The 11,372-nt window shown below is 28.0% G+C and overlaps 1 long non-coding RNA gene across 1 annotated transcript; it reads right to left on the reverse strand.

Annotated features, from left to right (window-relative positions):
• Positions 1–5,988: 5,988 nt before the first annotated feature.
• LOC132917201 (uncharacterized) lies at positions 5,989–8,258 on the reverse strand. The gene is made up of 2 exons (XR_009660259.1): positions 7,910–8,258; positions 5,989–6,946 (listed from the first exon to the last, which is right to left on the reverse strand). It is a non-coding gene; the product is annotated as an uncharacterized LOC132917201 (long non-coding RNA).
• Positions 8,259–11,372: the final 3,114 nt, after the last annotated feature.

Here is an 11,372-nt window from a genome sequence, read left to right on the forward strand (position 1 = left end):
TGTATATAATATATATGTATAATAAATATAAATTCGATAGTTTAATTAACGCATCACCTGTATCGTAACTGTATGCATACGACGAGAGCGTGCCATTAGATACACTATGCGTAATATATTGTGATACAGACGACACGAGTTTATGGTTAAATCTATCGTGTTTTTCCCGCGTGCTATCGGAAACTTTAGGCGTGCGCACATGCGTGTCGTCTGTCTGTCTGTCCGTCTGCCGGAAAGTTATAAGCACGGTTTTTACCTTACGTTACCATACGGCTGAGTATTACTGCACTATTGTGATTATAGGGCTTTTATTTGGAACCAATTTCCCTGAATAATTTGTTCGTTATTACTAGTCTGTGACTTGTCGTAAATGCCAACCCTCCTCCACCACTGACATCACCAACGATGCCAATTTATGCACACATTCCTCCATAGTCCATACGTCCCTTATGTAAGATATCGAAAACACAAGTGTATCATCCATTTAAAACTAATATCGCTTAAAGTTATTCATACGTGTGCCACACGGGGTCTTCTCTAATCCCCATTAACAGTAATAAACGTCTTTCTCAATTTTTTTTCCAAAATTGTCTTTATCAACTGTTTGATACCTTCACACAAAAATTAAAATGTTTGTAGATATTAAACTTTGTTACATAATAACCTACCAATAACCCATAGTAAGTGATGTCAATAAAAAAATTGTAAGCTTTACTAAATATTTCTACTATCCATAGTCCATATATAATTAGTCATAACTCATAATTCAACAAATTGTTAATTTTGTGTAGTACTTAAAGGTGTAATAATTTTATAATTTTTTAACAAACATAATTAGTGAATGTTCTTTATTTTTTTTAATGATGCCTTCTTGTCATTTGAAATTAATGATAAGGACACCTAGAAATGGGAATTTACTAATTTAGTACGAACAATTATCTCCAACTTAGTGATTTTTGACAGTTTATCAATGAATAAATATTTTTAACCTTTGGTAGCATTGATGTTATTTAATGAATATTTATTCGTAAATGCATATCAATTTAAGTGTGTTTGAATTCTCCACTCTACTCGAAAAACTATCAGTTATTAGTTATAGGTATCACTAGTATATAATTTAAGATTTAAGAATATCGAAAACCAAGAATAAAAAATAAATAACACATATGCATATTTTTCTTCTAAGTGCGTGTTATTTTATAACTGTGTGCATATTTAGTACATTTTTCGAGCATTTGACTTTGAGCTCTACACAATGACAAATATATAAGTACCAACCAAAATAAATATTTACTAGTAAAGTTTTAGCTCAGCCGGTAAAACGTCACGGAATAAACAATTACGACCGTGCCAGCAAACTATATGTTTATACTTATGTATTATGTATAATATGAAACGGTTGCATATTACATAGTGGTACCTATCTACAATACACTACGCATATATTATAGTATGTGCATGTGTGCTATTTCCGGGATCGTATAATTTAGTCGATTACGGAAACCGGATCTCGCACTAACACCCGCACAATATTATATAATATTTTGTACATTATATGTGTGTGTGCTCAATAACAATAATTATCGTCAATTAACATTTACACATCATATAATATGGTATTAACGACACCTATACAGTGTTCGTATGTGCAGTTATAGGTTAGACAACCAGTGTATACGTATAGATATATAAGAATACATCTTATATTATCTATGTGTAGACGGCAATCGGGTAGAAGGCTTATCAGTACATTAGTCAAATAATAATATTGTATTGTTTGTATTTTTAGACTCTGAACGCGGAAGCGACGATAAGTGAAAGCTAAAGCGAACCGAAAGTATGAAGTTTTTTATAGTTCTGCTCGTTATCGATTCTAAAGCTGACACCATCAACGTGACAACGTTAAGGGGTAGTGTTATAAAACTAGAGTTTGATCATTTTATCGATCATTTTTTTTTTTTTGAAAGAGAGAGAGATATTACATATTATTGAAATTCAAAAACGGTTTTTACAACGGTACAGAATGGATTGCTTTTTAATTAAAACAAATAAATTTAAGGTTTTAAATTACTTTATATTTAGAGAGAGGGTATATATAATGGGTATACCCATTAATGTTTTATTTTTATAATCCAGTCCGTTAAAAAAAGTACCTTATGTTAAAGACGATATTAATGTTTTTTCTCTGCGTTCTGGTTTGGTAATAAAAAGTATTATATATTATATTATTTCCAATCTATAAGACTATAAATATGTTCGATATTTTAGTTTCGTATATTATATTTACTTGGCACATGTATATTATGATAATTTAAGCATCCTAGTAACGATCGAAAAATACACTTATTATAATGATATTTATATTATACATGTAAATGTAGTGATCTGGTCTCTAATAGATTTAAAACTAAAAAGTTTATAATAATATGTGCATAAAAATATACCTTATCGCCAGTTAAGTAAGTTTCAAAGTGTATAACTTTAAGCGAAAAATCCAAAAATAATGATGTTTCGTTTTATAATAAAAATGTACAACTGTAAAACAAAAACGCCATTTAAACCCGAAGTTAACACATATAATTGACACGACAATCATTAATAGCTTTTTTTTTTATTTATTTTTCAGTTAACAAATTAAAATATTTCAATAGTTGCTGTTGGGTTCTACTTAGCTACTCGTAATTCGTTTGAATAAATCAGTAGGTAGTTTAACATAATCTGCAAACGCACCTCGTTCAGTTCATTTAACGTGGAAATAAGATAAACACGATAATTATTATTTTATAATGATGCTTGTTAATTGTTAAGTGAATTAATATTTTTTAATTACTCGGTATTTTCTACTATCATGAACTCTAATCTTAATAGAGAGCTATTTTTTGTTGTACTTTAAAAATTCGGAAATTTTTTTTCTGAATTAGATTTATCTAGAACTGTAATTTACATGGAAACATATTTTGAAAAGATATTATACCCAAAAATTTATGCATTTGGAAATTAAACCGTTTGCAAATAATATTATGGATTTTATTTAAAACGAATTTTGTCGGAATAGTACATTTGCTCAGAAATGTATGGTTGGAAAAGTATTTTTTGGAAACGTAATATTATTATTATACATTTCCAATGAAATATTTTCCATAAAAATAAATTTCTGAGTAACTACGATTCCTGCAAATTAATTTTTAGTTTAGTATAGTGCCACATTAATACCATCCTATAATGTCTTCAGCACAAGGAGTTATATCCTTTCTAACGAGATTGTTGATATTACTTTATAAGTTTATAACATGTGTTTAATAAGGAGATTCCTCTATAATTTTTTTATTTAAAGTAAATAATTTCAAATATTGGACGTAGCATAGCCATATTCCAAATTTAACGTATCGTATGTGTTTTCGAAATAAAGTCGATCATTTTCTATATTTCGTTCTTTACCGCTTCTCCATTATTTTTGAATAATACATTCTATTAATTCATATTTTAAGTTATTATTCAAGAAAGTTAAACATTTTATTTTAGACAAATTAACCGAGAACAATAATCACATATGCATATGAAAGTAAGTTGATAAGAAACATTTTCGGCCAAGGGAACAAACGGAACCGAGAACGTTTGGAAAAAAGAACAGTAATTATCTGTTCAAGTTGTACAAAAACCTAAATAAATTAAATTTCTTTCTTACATAGTTACATGAAAGTCAATAGATTGGAATTATTCGGACACGTATGGAGAACAAAAAATTACATACTAAAACAAGCTTTAACTGAAACCATGTACAAAAAAAACACCACTAGGAAGGCGCAAACGATATAATAAAATATAGTAGAAAAATACATTTTTGGACAGTGGACAGAATATATCAATTTGAGTGGCTTTTGACAAAGAAAGATGTAAAGGATTGCTTGTGGTAGCTCAGAATGCTCAGGTCCTACACGGACCGTTAAGCTGAAGAAAGAAAGAAGAATGAATATTACGGTTCCAACAACAATATTTCCATACAATTACGTTTTCAACAAAAAACATTTTAAACGGATTCCAAATTAATATGATTCAATAAAAATACAAATCCAACAAGCGTTGATTGAAAATTTAATATTTTTCAACAAAAATTCGGTTTACAACTACCTATACATTAGTGTATTGATGTTTGTAACTCGACCTGTCCACCGTTTTTATATGATAAAATATAGAAAATAATAAAACTAATTATTATTAATGTTTCTATACATAATAATATATTTTAACTAAAGTAAAACCAAAATAATAATTTTAATAAATAGTTATTAATTTTCACCCAGGCGAAGTCGGGTAATATAGCGTACGTATGGTTTACGAGACGTGTTAATGATTTACATAATTTTGTATTGATATAATAATAATAATATAACTTATATAATGTTCCCATCTGTGCACATTAATTTTTGTCGCACGCGTATTGATTTTGTCATCAGCCGTAATATGTATATTATATACATTTTACACAGCAACTATATTAGAAATAGTAGTACCTATATAGACTACGTTTCTCCGACGATCGCAATTTGTGTTCATCATATGATATACAATATCAAATAAAACAATATGTCATTGTTGGAACGCTCCACATTATACATATAGGTACATAGGTAAGTAATCGTTTGAATTCGTGACTTTTTCGTCTATGATAAATTATTATTTTTTATGCGCGCGTGACGTGTCGTACGCGTGTGGCGACGTTGGTGTATGTATATTGCTAGGTAATTCATTCACCAAACATGTTTACCCTATTTTATGTTGTACTTGTGTATTTATCGTTTATACTGAATTTTCGTATTCCCATATATACTAAGAGAACATATTTTCGAATATTTATTAGATTTTTTTTTATGTTGTCTAAGAAATGAATAACAATATAAACTTCTTTTTTTATGAATTCGAGAATAAATTAATAAAAACATTAGCTTCTTATTATGATAAAGTTTACAAGACTAGGGAGAAATGCTTGTATATTATCTTTATTATACACCTTAACGCACTTTATAGTTTTCTTATTATATTCATTTAAATACTATTAGTTTTATGTATAATTTTTGTTATAATGTTTTTTCTTGTTTACTAATTTGTTAATATCTTATGTACACATATTCGAAATTGTAATAGGACGTAAGTCCGTATATTTGAATAAATAAAATAAAATATTTAAAATAAGATGTACCTAATAATAGTTATACTTAGTCTAGTATGCTCAGACGGTTTTAAAACTCAAACAAATTATAAGATTCTAAGTTCTAACATATAGATGAATATTGATTATAGTAATTGTTTTCTAATTATCATAAGGAATAATTATCCTTAAAAAATAAAGATTAATAACTCGGAAACAACTAGTTCGATGTCTATTTAGTTATGCACTGAACTTATAAATAAAAAAAATAAACTATTGCGGCTTACAATAAAAATGTTACAGTAAAAAGTTTTCATTTTAAAAAAAGTTTACATCGTCACAAGACATTTCTTATTGACTTACAGGCATAACAAATCTAATAAATATCCGATAGTGTGGTCACCAAGTAAACTTAAATTCTAAAAACCGTAATTTAAATAAATTCATATATGTAAAGTATAATACGGAGTGAACATGCTCGCCGCTCGGTGAATATTACCCTATATGCAATATCGCGTGACGAGAACACGCATCCCGACGTAATATTCAACTGCGTAGACAATATCATAATAATACATTCTTAGGTATATTTAATGATCCAAACACGCGTATACATCGTTTTTGGTTCTGTAAAAATTACGACAAATGTAATATTTCAGAAAATACACTTTGGCAAAAAAAAACTACAATAGCATATGCATATCTATATAAATAGAAGATCGTCATTATATATATATATATAACTAAAAAGACATGATATCGTCGTTGTAATAGCACTTAACGATTTACATAATAGCATATAAGTGTATATAATATTATGCACATAATACATAGAAGAAAAATAATGTAGAATATTTTTTATTTTAGTTTTATATGTACACACAAATTTACATTTCGTTTTGAACAATACTATATATATATACACACAAAACATATATATAATATATGCTGCATTATCACATACACACATTTATATATACAAACACGTACGTCTAAAGCGTTGTTATATATGTTTACAACTAGGCCTGCGTTATATTATTCGGTTGATTTTTCTACTCTGCGACTGCTTTTGAGAATTCACTGTCACATCTCTATAATCGCTAAATGACGCGGCTGTAGACGAATCGTCTATTATACAGTATATAGTTTGCGTATACAGGATGATCGTCTCGACATAAATCGCTCATTCTGACATAATATAAATATTACAATTGATTTTTCGATAATTTACGATTGTAACGAATTTTTAGATTTTATTTTTTCGTAAAGATGGTTACTGATAGTTATTTATAAGCAATTAAAGTTTTAATAAAAATAAGTTGAGGAGAGGTAAATACTATGTTGATATTATTATATGAGACACTATTATTTGCTCATCTAAGACACGACCTCAAATGCTTACGAACGAAAAAACGATAAAATTAATGTTTGTTATTTATACAGGTTTTGCAGAGGTGCTTCAATAAGGTTTGAATCATACAAAAAATAGTATTTGTTTTACTCCTGTAAAAACCGAATATATAGCTAAATGTATAGCAGGATAATATTGAGCGGGAACGTCAAACGAATCGTCCTGTATACGACTGTACATTATAGTAATGTGTGCGACGTAATATTGTCACAAAAGACGTCAACGCAATCTCCTCTTTATCCGCCACAGTAACTTGACTACTTTGTACACTCCGACGGCGGCCGAAGTCATTGCGACCGATGGTAGGCCCCAGCCGGTTGCAGCAGCTGCAATCGTCAAACCGGTCATTCCGATGGTCGTTTCTAGTACGTCACCGGTTATCATGGCGTCTGTAAAATAAAAATAAAAAAAGAATTATTTTACTATAAGAGCAAATATATATTTTTTAAATTATTGAAATTACACGACCTACATAACCTATATTATAATATTTAAATTGTGAATAAAAATTATGTATACATAATATACGTAAAGGAATATACATCAATAGGAATTATCTAAGTATTAGAATACTGCTTTAATACGGTGCAATATTTTTCAATTAATATTGTTGTTTTGTTTTATTTTTCTTAACTTTTAAATTTTTATTGAATGTATAAAACGTTGTTTAAAATTCATTTTTAAAATCGTATGAATAATGAATAAGTAACTTTTTAAATCGCCATTTAAATTTAATGTACCTATATACATTAAGTATATAAATAATTAACATAAACATTTTTGCTGCCATTAGCACAAAAAAATAAAAACAAATACTGTGATTTATTCAAGAGGTAATCGATCGTCGATTTATCTTCAAGAGAAAAATAAACAAAACGTCGGCATATTGCCGTGTACAATAGACAATAGTACGACAGTAAGCGATCGTATCAAATAATAGAACCAACATCACCTACAGGTGATACTACCTAATAACCTAACTAGTTAACTTACGGTTCGATTAAATAAATAACCAACATATTTCACGATATTGTATATTTTATCTTCCGTTTGCAATATATTATATTAATCGGGATTGAAGTAAAAAAAAAATCCAAACAAAATTACCATCGTAAGATATCTGTTTTACGGTTAGGCTTATAACAGTAATAACCTAATATTATTATTGCTGCGTTTGTATTTTATTTTCGGTAAATATCGTGAAAATGCGTTCTTAGTATGACATTATTAAACTATACACTCGTCTCTCTTTGTTTGGGTGGTAGGTAGGCATAATAACGCCATTTTTACTTCAACGAATATAAAAATTCATATAAAAAGCGTGTGAAATATATTTCTAATGTTGTACTTACAGCGTACTAACGGTCCGGCGTTCATTTTGAAAAATCGGCGTTACAATATTATTTAACTGATGCGATAATATGCTGTAAATATCTCTGGTAATTCGTAACAAAAATATTCGAAGACTGAAGACGAAAACGGTTCAAGTCACGCGTTTTAACTTAAACGATTAGTATTATTGCGTCTTGTATCGACACGCACCTCACTGCGACATACCAATGCAATATTTACTATAATACTGCGTCGCAATAACAATAATATTTACATCGGCTATCGTACGACGGACAACGGGCAATGGCGAGCTGCTGTTCACAGGTTAGCTTCAGGGTCATCGCGTTCGAACATATGTTGAGCGATGACCTTCACGATATTATTACATCTGATATTTTTCTACGTTGCGACAACGTTATACCGAACGATTCATTTGACTGAATACACTCATTTTTTGGAATGGCTATTTATTTTGTGTTTTTGTACATTATGATATATTATTCTAACATTAGGTACAAATTGCAAAAGAAAAATTAAACAAAATTCCCTACTATTTTATCAGATAAATCGGTTTAAAAAAATAGTCAAAAAAACGGATCCCTCCGTATTTATTTATGTTATTGTATGCCACTACATATACAGATATACAGGGTGATTTTCCAAGCATGCTGACCTGATTTTTTTTTTAACAGTTATCTGTACAAAATTTGGTTTTTTGAAATTTTTAATTATAGATTGCATATATTTTTTTAATACTCGAGATATTTTGTACTACTTTTCTACTATTATACAGTACATAAAAGGAATTCTCATTTAAAAAATAAAAGTTTGTATATCACAAAGGATACTCCTTAAGTAGTACAAAAAAAAAATTCTAGAATTCTAAAATATGGCCTTTAAGTGAGTATATTTAAGACTTACAAAAACTATAATTTCAATAAATTTATAACTAACGGAAAAATACACTAGTGAACATATACTTGCTAACTCACTCTGTATAATATATAAATGTATATTCCAAGTGTAGGCATTAGCTATTAAGCCATATTTTACCCATGTGCTTACGACGTTCACCTCCACACTGTTATCGTGTCTTTGTACTCGTGAAACGTGCTTACTTCAGCCAAAGTATAAACTCGACGAACATGATAATATTGTTGTTTGTTTACTATGTATACATTTACCGAATTCAATAACCATGTAATCACACGTGTATACGCAAATGATGGGTGTGGGGATTTGTGGCTAAACACAATAATTTGCCGTAATATTGTTGACTGATAAAAATTTTAATGTTTAATCATATTGTATAGTAATTAATAACTACGTTACGTCAAATCAACAACCCCCTTAAAAATAGAAAGAAGTGTAATTTCCTTAAAAAAAACAAAATTTTAGTACATTTAAAATAATACACTTCATTTTATTTTATTTGCATCGGAAATAGGTTTTTACACACACACACACACACAAATAAATAACCAAATACAAGTAAATATCTTAAGGTACTAAGTTTTATATAGTTATTAGTTAATATAATTGTTTCATGATTGCTCAAATCAAAGCTAGCTAAAGTACTTATTGTTGAGACACATCAAACGGTATAGAAGAGAATCATAAAGTCATAAACGTACTTATAGTTAATAGTAGAGAAAGGAACGATAAAGTGAAATAGTTTTTAAGCTGTCATGTAAGCATCTTAAAAGTCTATATTCATCAATACTGAATAAGTCAATAGAATAGATGAATCAACCACAACAGACATATGTTTATAAAGAAACGTTTCCATAGGTTTTATAGCACCGGTTTGTTTATATCAACATTTTTTGATTTGAATAATATAGCGCCTAGATTGTGTATATATTATTATAATAATTAGTCTCTAGAAAATATTTATTGGTCATTATAATACGATTATTAATTATCAATTTAAATATTTAAGCCATATAATATTATATTATTATGATATACAAATATTTCATGGAGGCAAATTGGTTGGAGGTTTCACATCGAATTCTGCTCTATAGATATATCGTATAATAGATATTAATATATTTAATCAATAATCATCACTTAATTTATACTTTTTTTTAGCCGAGAGGTTCTATATTTTATGGAAATGTACTTAATATAGACTCACCACAGTTTTACCGATTTATATAGGTATTTATAAATAAATATTATTAGTTTTTTTTGTTTTTAATAACAAATGTAAAATAATAAAAGACGGAGAATGGTATATAAGTATAATAAGCGAGTTAATATATATATATATGAGATGAAAGACATTATTTATGTTATTCATAAAAATAATTCATTTTTGTTTAAATATTTATTTTTTTCGTGGATAATATAATATCGTCCACTTTTCTTACGAAAGATTTGTATTTATACCACCGCTGTCGTACTGTTTATTAGTTCAAAGCAAAGAATGAAAATAAAAATATTTTTCTTTCAAGCCATTAAGTTTACTATTCTGCCTATTTGACGACTTATAGTTATTATTTTTTAGAATCTATGCAGACATTATGTATACATGTATAACTGTTAAATATTTTTGTCAGATATTACTTAATGAATGTTTTATAAGAACATTGTGTTTTCAAAGAAGAATTCAAGAATAGGCAATCAATCCTTTTTCTGTAAAGCTAATGAAAGTAATATTATAAATGGTTCGCAAATTATAATACAGTTTTGAGAAAAAAATGTAATTTCACGAAGTTCCATTTCTATTATTTGAATTTTTTTTTAAATAATTAGTCTTATAACTGACGACTTTCATTTTATTTTCATTTTTTTTTTTTGCAATTTTATTCTTCTTCAGGATTCGACAAAATTGCCGATAATTTATTAAATACATATTATATAGATTAAATAAGTGTCCATTTTTAGCTCAAAAATATAATATAGTAAGTAAAATATACTATTATTTAAAATAATTGAACATTACTTAAAAATTAATAATTAATAAAGTCCTAGAATATAAAGCAATATGTACACGTTATAAAATATAAATAGTTTTCCGTAGATTGTGATTACTTGTAATAAAAAGTGCATACAAGTTCAACAGTAAAAAAATAAATAAGTAAAATAAAACATCCAAATGCAATTCTATTATATTATCGTTTCATCTACAACGCCTTTCCACCACACGTCCAAACCCCACACAAGATTGCCGACTGATATAACATTTCTGCGGTCGTGAGCCATAAACACAGCTGATTCGTTTTAACTGAAAGAAAACAACGATTTGGCAATTTAAACATTTTGATTGATTTTTCTTCATTCGTCGTATACGTGAGCAAAAAATCAATTCACATTTAATAAAGTACCTATATAGTACATAAGTGCGACGTGAAAACATCTTATGGAAAAATAATGTTTTTCGAATCTACATAATACATAATATAATATATTATAATTTGCCTATAATATTATTATTATAGCTAGTATGTGGAATTTCAGATCGGCGTGCATTGATTG

Source organism: Rhopalosiphum padi, chromosome 1 (assembly GCF_020882245.1).
Source record: "Rhopalosiphum padi isolate XX-2018 chromosome 1, ASM2088224v1, whole genome shotgun sequence".
NCBI lineage: Eukaryota > Metazoa > Arthropoda > Insecta > Hemiptera > Aphididae > Rhopalosiphum > Rhopalosiphum padi.